A 14,686-nucleotide genomic window follows, 5' to 3' on the forward strand; every position below is an offset into this window, starting at 1 on the left:
ACCATCAGGATACCTTCCGATACTTGGTGTCCCATTGACTTGTATTGGTATCGGATATCGGTATCGGCGATATCCGATATTTTTCGGGTATCGGCCGATACTATCCGATACCGATACTTTCAAGTATCGGACGGTATCGCTCAACACTACTCGTCATTCAATGGAGCTGCCAGATCTGCTAGTGAAAGAACGCCACCTGTCTGCCCATTTTAGAAAGTCAGCTACAACTTCAGCCGCCCTTGCAGTGCTTCAGCAGCGTTTGCAGCTTTGGCTCTCCGACTGGTGTGTGATGTCCCCACGCGTTCGAACTCCACACTGCATATGTTTGAAAGGACTTGTGAGCAGAAGAGGGCATTTGTTGACTACCAACATCAACAGGGCCATTGTTATTCAGTTCAGACTCCACACATAAGACCTGAGGAGTGGACACGGATGTCAGACATATGTGCCATCGTCAAAAACTTTGAGGACTGCACCAAGATGGTGAGCGGCGATGATGCCATAATTAGCATCACCATCCCGCTTCTCTGCATTCTGAAAACCTCTCTGCACACAATTAAAGAGGATGCATTGCAGGCATAGCATGAGGACATGGGTCAAGGAACCCCACAAGGGATAACACTCAGCCCAGCCTCATATCTTCCCAACGTGGATTGGTAGACAATGAGGAAGGGGAGGAGGAGGAAGAACAGGAGCTGCTTTCATGCGCTAAAGATGGTACTACAAGCACAGCTGTCATACCGTCTGTTCAGCGAGTATGGCCTGAGGATAGGGAGGAGGAGGAGGATGATGAGGAGGACAGCATGGTCAATCTTCCTGTTGGTGAGGACTCGGAAGCCTTGCCTCTTAGCAGTTTGGCATGCATGGCTGACTTTATGTTTTGCTGATTTTCCCATGACCCTCGCATTATTAAAATTTTTGGTGACACTCATTACTGGTTGTTAACATTTGAAGACCCACGTTACAAGGAGAATTTCAATCTCTTTTCCAGAGGCAGACAGGTGTACTAAAATGTTGCATTACCAGAGAGCCCTTGTAGCAGGATTACTAAAAAAAATTCCATGTGAGAACGCTTGCAGCAGATGTCAGATTTTGCTGTACAACCAATGTGTCCAAGCTAGAGACAGAAGTATAATCCAGCACAGGCAGGGGAACAATGGCAAAGTTCTGGGACAGGTTTTTCAGACCCTCCCATCGTGCCGGCACAGTGGCAAGGGGTGCTGTCAAAAGAAGTGCAATGTTTGGGAGGATGCTGAGTGAGCACCTTGCTGATCGTACAAACATCCTCCGTGATTCCTCTGAGCCTTTTAACTATTGGGTATCCAAGCTGGACAAGTGGCATGAACTGGCTCTCTATGCCTTGGAGGTCCTGGCCTGCCCAGCTGCAAACATTCTGTCCGAGCGAATTTTTATTGCCGCTGGTGGAATTATAACAGCTAAGCTCAACTGCCTATCAACTGAAAATGCTGAGCAGCTGACTTTTATAAAAATTAACAAGGGCTGGTGGCCTAGGAGCAGCATGAGAAGTACTCTGGAGAAGGTGGTACCTGTACTGACCGCAGACCCTGAACTTAGCACCGCAACTAGAAGTAGCCATGGGATGTACCTAACACTCCCTAGACACCTCGACACAGCCTTAAGAACTAACTTCCCCTAAAGATAGAAACGGGAAAACTATCTTGCCTCAGAGAAAATCCCCAAAGGATAGACAGCCCCCGACAAATATTGACTGTGAGAGGAGAGGGAAATGACATACGCAGACTGAAATCAGGATTTAGCAAAGGAGGCCAATCTAGCTAAAAAGAAAGAATAGGACAGAGTACTATGCGGTCAGTATTAAAACACTAGAAAATATCCACCACAGAAAATACAAATCTCCACATCTGACTAAAGACATGGAGGGTATATTTGCCTCTCCAGAGACACAGCTTGGCTGCAAAAAATCCCTCACAGACAAAGTTGGACAAGACAAAACATGAAAATGCACTGAACTATAAGGTCCACAGCATGTGGACAGCAAAAACAAAGCCAGAACTTATCTTTGTTGAAATGAACAGCAAAACAGGAGAGACCAGGTATGGATGTGAATCCTCCAAAAACAATGGACAACTGGCACCGACTAAAGGATCAAGCAAGACTAAATTGCCCAGTCCAAATTGCAATTAAGTGGACACACCTGATAAATGCTGCGATCCAAAGACAGCAGCACTACCACTCATAACCACCGGAGGGAGCCCAAGAGCAGAATTCACAACAGTACCCCCCCCTTGAGGAGGGGTCACCGAACCCTCACCAGAGCTCCCAGGCCGATCAGGATGAGCCAAATGAAAGGCACGAACCAAATTGTCAGCATGAACATCGGAGGCAACAACCCAAGAACTATCCTCCTGGCCATAACCCATTCCATTTGACCAGATACTGAAGCTTCCGCCTCGAAAAACGAGAATCCAAAATCTTCTCAACCACATACTTCAACTCCCCATCAATCAACACCGGGGCCGGAGGATCAACCGAGGGAACAACGGGCACCACATACTTCCGCAACAAAGATCTATGGAAAACATTATGGATGGAAAAAGAGGCTGGAAGGGCCAAACGAAAAGACACTGGATTGATAATCTCAGAAATCCTATAAGGACCAATAAACCGAGGCTTGAACTTAGGGGAAAAAACCTTCCTAGGAACATGACGGGAAGACAACCAGACCAAATCCCCAACCTGAAGCCGGGAACCAACATACCGACGACGGTTAGCAAAACGCTGAGCCTCCTCCTGAGACAACACCAAATTGTCCACCACATGAGCCCAAATTTGCTGCAGCCTGTCAACCACAGAATCCACACCAGGACAATCAGAAGGCTCAACCTGCCCTGAAGAAAAACGAGGATGAAAACCAAAATTACAAAAAAAAGCGAAACCAAGGTAGCAGAACTAGCCCGATTATTAAGGGCAAACTCGGCCAATGGCAAGAAGGCCACCCAATCATCCTGATCAGCAGACACAAAGCATCTCAAATAAGTTTCCAAAGTCTGATTAGTTCGCTCGGTTTGGCCATTTGTCTGAGGATGAAATGCGGAAGAAAAAGACAAATCAATGTCCAGCCTAGCACAAAAGGCCCGCCAAAACCTAGAAACAAACTGGGAACCGCTATCGGACACAATATTCTCCGGAATGCCATGCAAACGAACCACATGCTGAAAAAACAACGGAACCACATCAGAAGAGGAAGGCAATTTAGGCAAAGGTACCAAGTGAACCATCTTAGAAAACCGGTCACAAACCACCCAGATAACTGACATCCTCTGGGAAACCGGAAGATCTGAAATAAAATCCATAGAAAAATGCGTTCAAGGTCTCTCAGGGACCGGCAAAGGCAGAAGCAACCCTCTAGCGCGGCAACAGCAAGGCTTAGCCCGCGCACAAATCCCACAGGACTGCACAAAAGAACGCACATCCCGCGACAAAGAAGGCCACCAAAAGGACCTACCAACCAAATCTCTGGTACCAAAAATCCCAGGATGGCCAGCCAACACAGAACAATGAACCTCAGAAATCACTTTACTAGTCCTTCTATCAGGAACAAACAGTTTCCCCACAGGACAGCGGTCAGGTTTATTAGCCTGAAATTCCTGAAGAACCCGTCGTAAATCAGGGGAGATGGCAGAAAGAATCACCCCTTCCTTCAGAATGCCGACCGGCTCAAGAACCCCAGGGGAATCAGGAAAAAAACTCCTAGGGAGGGCATCAGCCTTAACATTCTTAGAACCCGGAAGATACAAGACCACAAAATCAAAACAGGAGAAAAACAGAGACCATCGAGCCTGTCTAGGATTCAGTCGTTTGGCAGACTCGAGGTAAATCAGATTCTTATGATCGGTCAGGACCACAATACGGTGCTTGGCCCCCTCAAGCCAATGTCGCCACTCCTCAAATGCCCACTTCATAGCCAACAACTCCCGATTGCCGACATCATAATTGCGTTCCGCAGGCGAAAACGTCCGAGAAAAGAAGGCACACGGTTTCATCAAGGAACCATCAGAATTCCTCTGAGACAAAACGGCCCCTGCCCCAATCTCAGACGCGTCAACCTCAGCCTGAAATGGAAGAGAAACATCCAGCTGACGCAACACAGGGGCAGAAGTAAATCAGAGTTTAAGCTCCTGAAAGGCAGAAACAGCCGCGGAGGACCAATTCGTCACATCAGCACCTTTCTTCGTCAAATCGGTCAGAGGTTTAACCACACTGGAGAAGTTGGCAATGAAACAACGATAAAAATTAGCAAAGCCCAATAATTTCTGAAGGCTCTTCACAGATGTGGGCTGAATCCAATCATGAATGGCCTGAACCTTAACCGGATCCATTTCTATAGATGAGGGAGAAAAAATGAAGCCCAAAAAAGAAACCTTTTGCACTCCAAAGAGGCACTTCGACCCCTTCACAAATAAAGCATTAATACGGAGGATCTGAAATACCATCCTGACCTGTTTCACATGAGACTCCCAATCATCGGAAAAAATCAAAATATCATCCAAATATACAACCATGAATTTATCAAGATAACTCCAAAAGATATCATGCATGAAGGACTGGAACACAGATGGGGCATTAGAAAGTCCGAATGGCATCACAAGGTATTCAAAATGGCTTTCGGGCGTATTAAATGCAGTTTTCCATTCGTCACTAGTGTTGAGCGATACCGTCCGATACTTGAAAGTATCGGTATCGGATAGTATGGGCCGATACCCAAAAAGTATCGGATATCGCCGATACAGATATCCGATACCAATATAATTCAATGGGACACCAAGTATCGGAAGGTATTCTGATGGTTCCCAGGGTCTGAAGGAGAGGAAACTCTCCTTCAGGCCCTGGGATCCATATTAATGTGTAAAATAAAGAATTAAAATAAAAAATATTGATATATTCACCTCTCCGGCGGCCCCTGGACATCACCGCGGGTAACCGGCAGGCTTCTTTGTTCAAAATGAGCGCGTTTAGGACCTGAGGAATGACGTCGCGGCTTCTGATTGGTCGCGTGCCGCCCATGTGACCTCGACGCGACCAATCAGAAGCCGCGACGTCATTCCTCAGGTCCTAAATTCCTAGAATGAGGAGTTTAGTGCCTGAGAATGACGTTGCGGCTTCTGATTGGTCGCGTCGCGGTCACATGGGCGGCACGCGACCAATCAGAAGCCGCGACGTCATTCCTCAGGTCCTAAACGCGCTCATTTTAAACAAAGAAGCCTGCCGGTTACCCGCGGTGATGTCCAGGGGCCGCCGGAGAGGTGAATATATCAATATTTTTTATTTTAATTCTTTATTTTACACCTCACTATGGATCCGATACCGATACCCGATACCACAAAAGTATCGGATCTCGGTATCGGAATTCCGATACCGCAAGTATCGGCCGATACCCGATACTTGCGGTATCGGAATGCTCAACACTATTCGTTACCCTGCTTAATACGAATAAGATTATATGCCCCTCGAAGGTCAATCTTAGTAAACCAACTAGCCCCCTTAATCCTAGCAAACAAATCAGTAAGCAAAGGCAAAGGGTATTGAAATTTGACCGTGATCTTATTCAAGAGGCGATAATCAATACAGGGTCTCAAGGAGCCATCCTTCTTGGCAACAAAAAAAAAACCTGCTCCCAATGGTGAAGAAGATGGCCGAATATGCCCCTTCTCCAAAGACTCCTTAATATAGCTCCGCATGGCGGCATGTTCTGGCACAGACAGGTTGAAAAGTCGGCCCTTAGGGAACTTACAACCTGGAATCAAGTCAATAGCACAATCACAGTCCCTATGCGCTGGAAGGGAACTGGATTTGGGCTCATCGAATACATCCTGGAAATCTGACAAAAAGTCAGGAATTTCAGAAGAGGGGGAAGAGGAAATTGACATCAAAGGAACGTGACCATGAACCCCCTGACAACCCCAACTAGTCACAGACATAGATTTCCAATCTAACACCGGATTATGTACCTGTAACCATGGAAAACCCAGCACAATATCATCATGCAAATTATGCAACACCAGAAAACGACAATCTTCCTGATGGGCTGGCGCCATGCGCATGGTCAGCTGTGTCCAAAACTGAGGTTTATTTATAGCCAACGGTGTAGCATCAATCCCCCTTAAAGGAATAGGGTTCTGCAAAGGCTGCAAGGGGAAACCACAACGTCTGGCAAATTCTAAGTCCATTAAGTTCAGAGCGGCGCCTGAATCCACAAATGCGATGACAGAAAATGACGATAATGAGCAGATCAAGGTCACAGATTACAGAAATTTAGGTTGTACAGTACTGATGGTAACAGAATTAGCGATTCTCTTTGTACGCTTAGGGCAATCAGAAATAACATGAGCAGTATCGCCGCAGTAAAAACACAACCTATTCTGACGCCTGAATCTTTGTCGTTCAGCTGTAGACAAAATCCTATCACACTGCATAGGCTCAGGGCTCCGCTCGGAGGACAACGCCACAGTGTGCACAACTCTGCGCTCGCGCAAGCGCCGATCAATCTGAATGGCCAGAGACATAGAATCACTCAGACCAGCAGGCGTGGGGAACCCCACCATAACGCCTTTAACGGATTCAGAAAGACCCTTTCTGAAAATTGCCGCTAAGGCATCCTCATTCCATTTGGTCAACACAGACCATTTTCTAAATTTCTGGCAATACGATTCTGCCGCTTCTTGACCCTGACACAGGGCCAACAAGGTCTTCTCTGCATGATCCACTGAATTAGGTTCATCATACAATAACCCTAGCACCTGAAAAAAGGTGTCTACATTAAGCAAAGCAGGATTCCCAGATTCCGGGGAAAATGCCCAATCCTGAGGATCGCCACGCAACAGGGAAATAACAATTTTAACCTGCTGAATGGGATCACCAGAAGAACGGGGTTTCAGAGCAAAAAACAGTTTACAGTTATTTTTAAAGCTCAAAAATTTGGACCTGTCCCCAAAAAACAAATCAGGAGTTGGAATTCTAGGCTCTAAAACCGGAGTCTGAACGATATAATCGGAAATACCCTGTACTCTAGCAGCAAGCTGGTCCACACGAGAAACCAATTCCTGAACCTCCATGCCAGCGCTAAACTCCTGAGCCACCCAGAGGAAAAGAGGGAAGGAAAGACAAAACAGACTACAGAAAAAAAATGGCTCAGCACTTTTCTTCCCTTCTTCTGAGATGCGTTTAACTCATTGTTGGCCAGTTGTACTGTTAGGATCTGGTGGCCTAGGAGCAGCATGAGAAGTACTCTGGAGAAGGTGGTACCTGTACTGACCGCAGACCCTGAACTTAGCACCGCAACTAGAAGTAGCCGTGGGATGTACCTAACACTCCCTAGACACCTCGACACAGCCTTAAGAACTAACTTCCCCTAAAGATAGAAACGGGAAAACTATCTTGCCTCAGAGAAAATCCCCAAAGGATAGACAGCCCCCCACAAATATTGACTGTGAGAGGAGAGGGAAATGACATACGCAGACTGAAATCAGGATTTAGCAAAGGAGGCCAATCTAGCTAAAAAGAAAGAATAGGACAGAGTACTATGCGGTCAGTATTAAAACACTAGAAAATATCCACCACAGAAAATACAAATCTCCACATCTGACTAAAGACATGGAGGGTATATCTGCATCTCCAGAGACAAAGCTTGGCTGCAAAAAATCCTTCAAAGACAAAGTTGGACAAGACAAAACATGAAAATGCACTGAACTATAAGGTCCACAGCATGTGGACAGCAAAAACAAAGCCAGAACTTATCTTTGTTGAAATGAACAGCAAAACAGGAGAGACCAGGTATGGATGTGAATCCTCCAAAAACAATGGACAACTGGCACTGACTAAAGGATCAAGCAAGACTAAATAGCCCAGTCCAAATTGCAATTAAATGGACACACCTGATAAATGCTGCGATCCAAAGACAGCAGCACTACCACTCATAACCACCGGAGGGAGCCCAAGAGCAGAATTCACAACAGGCTGGTTTGGGCAAGACTTCTGTACACTACCAAGTGAAAACAGCAAAACATAAGGTCAAATACATTGTCTTTTTTGTGGAGGTGTATTCTCATGCACCTCTTCACAACCACGCATTGGTATACACTTCCTGATTTGGTCTGTTTTTTTGTTATTCTCCTCCTTATCCTCATCTTCATCATCCACAACAACTAGAATACCAGGGTGAAGGTATTGCGTGATGCAAAATTCACTCAATTTTTGAGGGTGTTATTATGATACCCATTACTAATTTGAAACAAACAAAAAAATATTACTCCCCCATGGGGAAATGTTTACCAGCCCATACACGTAGTGTATGGGCATTAAAAGTCTAGGAGACCCGATCCTTTAAATTTGGTCTAGTTTTTAATGATTATTATTATGATAATTAGTCTCATCATCCACCGCCACTAGATCACCAGGGTTAACGTGTCCCGTGCTGCTACCTCAAGTCAATTTTTTGGCAAGGGTGTCTATGATCCCCATAAAATATTTTTAAAAAATGTACCCCCATGGGGAAATGTTTGTCAGCCCATGCACTTAGTGTATGGGCATTACAAATCTAGAAGACTCACTCCTTTAAATTGGGCCTAGTTTTTAATGAGGCCTTCCTCCACATCTCATCATCCACCACCACTAGATCCCCAGGGTTAACGTGTTCCGTGCTGCTACAGCCAGTCAATTTTTGGCAAGGGTGTCTATGATCCCAATAAAATATTTAAAAAAAATGTACCCCCCATAGAATAATGTTTGTCAGCCCATGCACTTAGTGTATGAGCATTACAAGTCTAGGAGATCGGCTCCTTTAAATTGGGCCTAGTTTTTAATGAGGCTTTCCTCCATGTCTCATCAATCTCCAAAACTAGAACACCAGAGTCAACGTGTTCTATGCTGCTACAGCCAGTAAATTTTTTGGCAAGGGTGTCTATGATCCCCATAAAATATTTTTACAAAATGTACCCCCATGGAGAAATGTTTGTCAGCCCATGCTTTTAGTGTATGGGCATTACGAGTTTAGGAGACCTGCTCCTTTGTAATGGGACAGGGTTTTTTCAGAGGCCCTCCTCCATGTTTCTTTCAAGGGGGGATTGGAGTGCGTGCAAATTTGGGTCAAGGCGGCCTTTGCATTCAATGCATAAGGAAACAGTATGGCAGGACCAGCTGAAGAATGTGAAGTTGGTTTTCCTGTGGCCATCCAGTACCTGGATTCAAAGGCTTCTTGGGGTGCATATGATTTGGTAGCAGGGCAGGCCTTGCAGTCAATACATAAGAAAACAGTATGGTAGTACAAAATGAATAATGTGAACTGAGTTTTCCTGTGGTCATCCAGTACCTGGGTTCAAAGGCTTATTGGGGTGCATATGACTTGATAGCAGGACAGGCCTTGCAATCAATGCAACATTTTTTCAGGAAACCCTCCTGTACCTCTCGTGAAAAGGGAATTGGGGTGCGTCGTAATTTTTGGCAGCCCAGCCACACACTGCATAGGCAATAAGAGTATGGGAGACCCACTCTTTAATAATGGCCCTTTAAGAATATTAATGCCGCCTGATGCCACTATAAAAATAGGCTTTGCTACTTTAAGAGTCACTCTTTCATAAATGAAACAAGATGTGTCTCCTTATGTGTCACACACCACATGGCCAGCTAGTGTTGTTAAATGCTACAATGACATTTCCCAGTGAATGCATTTATATTGGTTGAAAGCAATGTTAAAGTTGAAAAACTCATCAAAAACGCTGCATGTGAACATAGCCCAAGTGGTGGAGGAACATTTTGGTCTGGGGTTAATTATTTTGCCTTATATACAAGTCATTATCCTGGAAAGGATGTGCCTTAACATATTTCTCAGCAAAATCCATTTTGGTTTTGTTTTTGTATGTTTTTTGATGCACCTGTAAAAATTACGTGAAACTCTGACAACATTTCTTACAGCTGTGACCTAGGAGTCAGAATGCTTCCAGGGGCGATCCCCATAATGTCCCTGTGTCATTTGAGCAGTGTTTCCTTCATTTTCAGATTCTTTCAGACCTTAAAGGGACACTGTCACCTGAATTTGGAGGGAACAATCTTCAGCCATGGAGGCGGGGTTTTGGGGTTTTTGGCTCACCCTTTCCTTACCCGCTGGCTGCATGCTGGCTGCAATATTGGATTGAAGTTCATTCTCTGTCCTACGTAGTACATGCCTGCACAAGGCAATCTTGCCTTGCGCAGTCGTGTACTATGGAGGAGAGAGAATGAACTTCAATCCAAAATTGCAGCCAGCATGCAGCCAGCGGGTAAGGAAAGGGTGAATCAAACACCCAAAAACCCCACCTCCATGGCTGAAGATTGTTCCCTCCAAATTCAGGCGACAGTGTCCCTTTAAAAGGACCCCTGGGGGATCGCGGTAAAAATACTCATGTTTCCCATAGACTTAGATTGGGCTCCTTGCTCGGGTCGAGTACCCGAGTTTTTCAATTTGCTCAACCCGATCAACGAGCACCTGAGCATTTTAATGCTTGCCCATCACTGTTAATGTTCCCAATAAGGGGACATTTTTGGATAGTTTGTCTCTTCATGGGCCATATTGTCTTTTTACAATTGGAAAGTGATTTTACTATATTTGAATAAAAATATTTTTGCTGGCAAATTTTCAATATTGTTGTCATGACAAAAATATGTAATGAATTCATCATACTCTTTATTCATTGAATTGTCATGGAACAGCTAAAATGATGAGCTATAGGCTGTTTGGGTTTCAGACGGGTGCATCTGATTTCTTCTTAATTGGACATAATGTCTGAAAACTGGTACATAGCATCTTTACAAACACATACAAAACTTGATGCTACTAAAGTAAAATGGTTGTTTATTTTTGCTAAAGAAAGGCTATGTCATTGCTTCATACTTTTGTAAATATCAATTCTGTCGCTTCTTCCCATAAAAATATAATGTATGGACCATCTACTTCCATTTACACAGCATGTGTATAAACACTAATACACTAGGCATTTTCTACCAAATAGGCTAATGTCACTGTTTAACTTCTGGTGGCTGACAGCCATATCTGTTGAAGTCACTTTAACAATACCATGTTAGGAGTCGAGTTCCCGCTGCTGCACAGAGGGAATCTTGAGCCATGTCTGCTGCGGTCTCCCATTCTACATCAGCCACAGTGGAGCCTGCTCAGCGGAGATGTCAGTCCCAGCGTCTCATTGGATCTGATACTGTGGAAAGGGTTTCTGCTGCCTCTCCAGGCTCTGCAATTGTACCCTGCACTGGTCTGCAGAGAGCAGGCTTTTCTGGGAGTAAGTCCTGCTTTTCACACACTGAGCATGCCCAGGGTAAGATCTCTCAGTGGAGGTCTAGGGTCACATGCTCAGGTACTGCAGCGACTTCCATTGGTCCTCCAGGAAGGCCCTGTACCTGATCAAGTTCTGTGGCAGCCTTCCATTGGTCCTTCTTGGAAGGTCCTGTACATGCTGCAGCTACAAAAGGTTCGCATGACCGCACGGCCATGCGCTAGTGTCAATTTATGTATGAGCTCAGCGCCAGTGTGGTCGTGTTTGTATCAGTCAGGGGCACGGCTAAAATAAGCCCCTAGAATGCTGGCACCTCCGGCGAGGAGTTTCGTGTGTGTGTATTCAGGGACCCGGCTGAAATAAGCCCCTAGAATGCTGGCACCTCCGGCGAGGAGTTTCATGTGAGTGGATTCAGGGCTGGCGTATAGCCATTAGAATTCTGGCTCCACCAGAGAGGAGCAGCGTGTTTGCGTTTGACTGCATGACCACTAACTGCTCTACTAAGTAGCTGTGTTCCTCTGAGCTAAACAGGGCACAGCATTCTCTTTCTAAAAGACTCTGTGAAGTAACAGAGTTTGTTTCTAGTACTATATTGAACCGCCATACTTTGCAGCAGGTTCTTTACTGCACGGTGGATCCCGGGTTGCGAACGTACCTACTACTACTAATAAATATATATATTTGGTGTGTTCCGCCAACCCTAACACACTAAGGTAGTGTTTGCGTCAAAGGGCATATTTTTAAAAAAAGAAATAAGGGTAATAAAAAACATTTTAGTACAGTCTCTTTAGAGCAAAATGTGATTATCAAAGCATTTTAGTGGTTTTTATTTTTAGTTATTTTTACAATCAATTGTAGCTATTAGTAGAGATGGGTAAACCAAACAGAAAAGTTCAGCATCCCAATCAAACACGTACTGTCCTGGGCACGGACACCGAACACGGACTTTACCAGGAAGTCTGTGTTACTGTTCAGGTTTGGCCCCCCGAACAAAAAGTCTTTCTCACACTGTCATATGCATGACAGAGTAGCAAACACTGCTTCTGATCAGAGGTAAAATCATTACCACCAGTCATACAGCCCCGATTCTCATGCTGTCAAATGACGGCATAAGCTCACAGCTATGATCGGATATGAAAAGTTTACCTCAGATTTCTGGAGTCAGATGATGATGAGACTGCTGCTCCCATCAGCCTACACCTGCTGCCACTAACACTAATAACAGTGAAAGTAGGCAGCTGAAAGGAGCATTCATCAGATGCCGCCTGCACTATAAATAAGTAACTAAAAAAAAAACATGCTTGGGTCACTTTGTATTTTTGATAACCAGCCAGGAAAATTGAGCTTTGGGAGATGCAACCCTCAGTTGTGAGCTTTAGTGAGGTTGGTTATGAAGAATTAATTGGTCCACACCCTGTTTTTTTTTAAATTATATAAATAATTAAAAAAACAGCTTGTGGTCCCACCTATTTCTGACAACCAGCCAAGCTTAAGCAGACAGCTAAGGGCTGGTATTCTCAGGCTTGAAAGAGGACATGGATATTGCCCCCCCAGCTTAACCCCTTCCCGACCCATGACGCCACGTAGGCGTCATGAAAGTCGGTGCCATTCCGACCCATGACGCCTATGCGGCGTCATGGAAAGATCGCGTCCCTGCAGATCGGGTGAAAGGGTTAACTCCCATTTCACCCGATCTGCAGGGACAGGGGGAGTGGTAGTTTAGCCCAGGGGGGGTGGCTTCACCCCCTCGTGGCTACGATCGCTCTGATTGGCTGTTGAAAGTGAAACTGCCAATCAGAGCGATTTGTAATATTTCACCCATTATAACGGGTGAAATATTACAATCCAGCCATGGCCGATGCTGAAATATCATCGGCCATGGCTGGAAATACTAGTGTGCCCCCACCCCTCCGATCGCCCCCCCACCCCTCCGATCTGGCCGGTACACTGCTCCGGCTCCCCTCCGCCCTGTGCTCCGCTCCCCCCCGTGCTCGTGTCCGCTCCCCCCGTGCTCCAATCACCCCCCCGTGCTCCAATCACCCCCCCTGCACTCCGATCCACCCCCCCGTGCTCCGTTCCACCCCCCCGTGCTCCATTCCAGCCCCCCCGTGCTCCGTTCCACGCCCCCCGCGCTCCGTTCCACCCCTCCCGCGCTCCGATTCCCCCCCCGTGCTCCGATCCCCCCCCCGTGGTCCCCCCCCACCCTATCATACTTACCGATCCAGCCGTGGTCCCGTCCGTCTTCTCCCGGGCGCCGCCATCTTCCAAAATGGCGGGCGCATGCGCAGTGCGCCCGCCGAATCTGCCGGCCGGCAGATTCGTTCCAAAGTGCATTTTGATCACTGAGATATAATCTATCTCAGTGATCAAAATAAAAAAAATAATAAATGACCCCCCCCCCCCCCTTTGTCACCCCCATAGGTAGGGACAATAAAAAAATAAAGACATTTTTTTTTTTCCACTAATGTTAGAATAGGGTTAGGGTTAGGGGTAGGGTTAAGGTTAGGGGTAGGGTTAGGGGTAGGGTTAGGGGTAGGGCTAGGGCTAGGGGTAGGGTTAGGGGTAGGGTTAGGGTTAGGGGTAGGGTTAGGGCTAGGGTTAGGGGTAGGGTTAGGAATGTGCACACGTATTCTGGTCCTCTGCGGATTTTTCCGCTGCGGATTTGATAAATCCGCAGTGCTAAACCGCTGCGGATTTATGGCGGATTTACCGCGTTTTTTTCTGCGCATTTCACTGCGGTTTTACAATTGCGATTTTCTATTGGAGCAGTTGTAAAACCGCTGCGGAATCCGCACAAAGAAGTGACATGCTGCGGAATGTAAACCGCTGCGTTTCCGTGCAGTTTTTCCGCAGCATGTGTACAGCGATTTTTGTTTCCCATAGGTTTACATTGAACTGTACACTCATGGGAAACTGCTGCGGATCCGCAGCGTTTTCCACAGCGTGTGCACATACCTTTAGAATTAGGCTATGTGCACACGGTGCGGATTTGGCTGCGGATTCGCAGCAGTGTTCCATCAGGTTTACAGTACCATGTAAACATATGAAAAACCAAATCCGCTGTGCCCATGGTGCGGAAAATACCGCGCGGGAACGCTGCGTTGTATTTTCCGCAGCATGTCAATTCTTTGTGCGGATTCCGCAGCGTTTTACACCTGTTCCTCAATAGGAATCCGCAGGTGAAATCCGCACAAAAAACACTGGAAATCCGCGGAAAATCCGCAGGTAAAACACAGTGCCTTTTACCCGCAGATTTTTCAAAAATGGTGCGGAAATATCTCACACGAATCCGCAACGTGGGCACATAGCCTTAGGGTTAGGGTTGGAATTAGGGTTGTGGTTAGGGTTAGGGGTGTGTTGGGGTTAGTGTTGTGGTTAGGGGTGTGTTG

Source organism: Ranitomeya imitator, chromosome 2 (assembly GCF_032444005.1).
Source record: "Ranitomeya imitator isolate aRanImi1 chromosome 2, aRanImi1.pri, whole genome shotgun sequence".
NCBI classification, from domain to species: domain Eukaryota; kingdom Metazoa; phylum Chordata; class Amphibia; order Anura; family Dendrobatidae; genus Ranitomeya; species Ranitomeya imitator.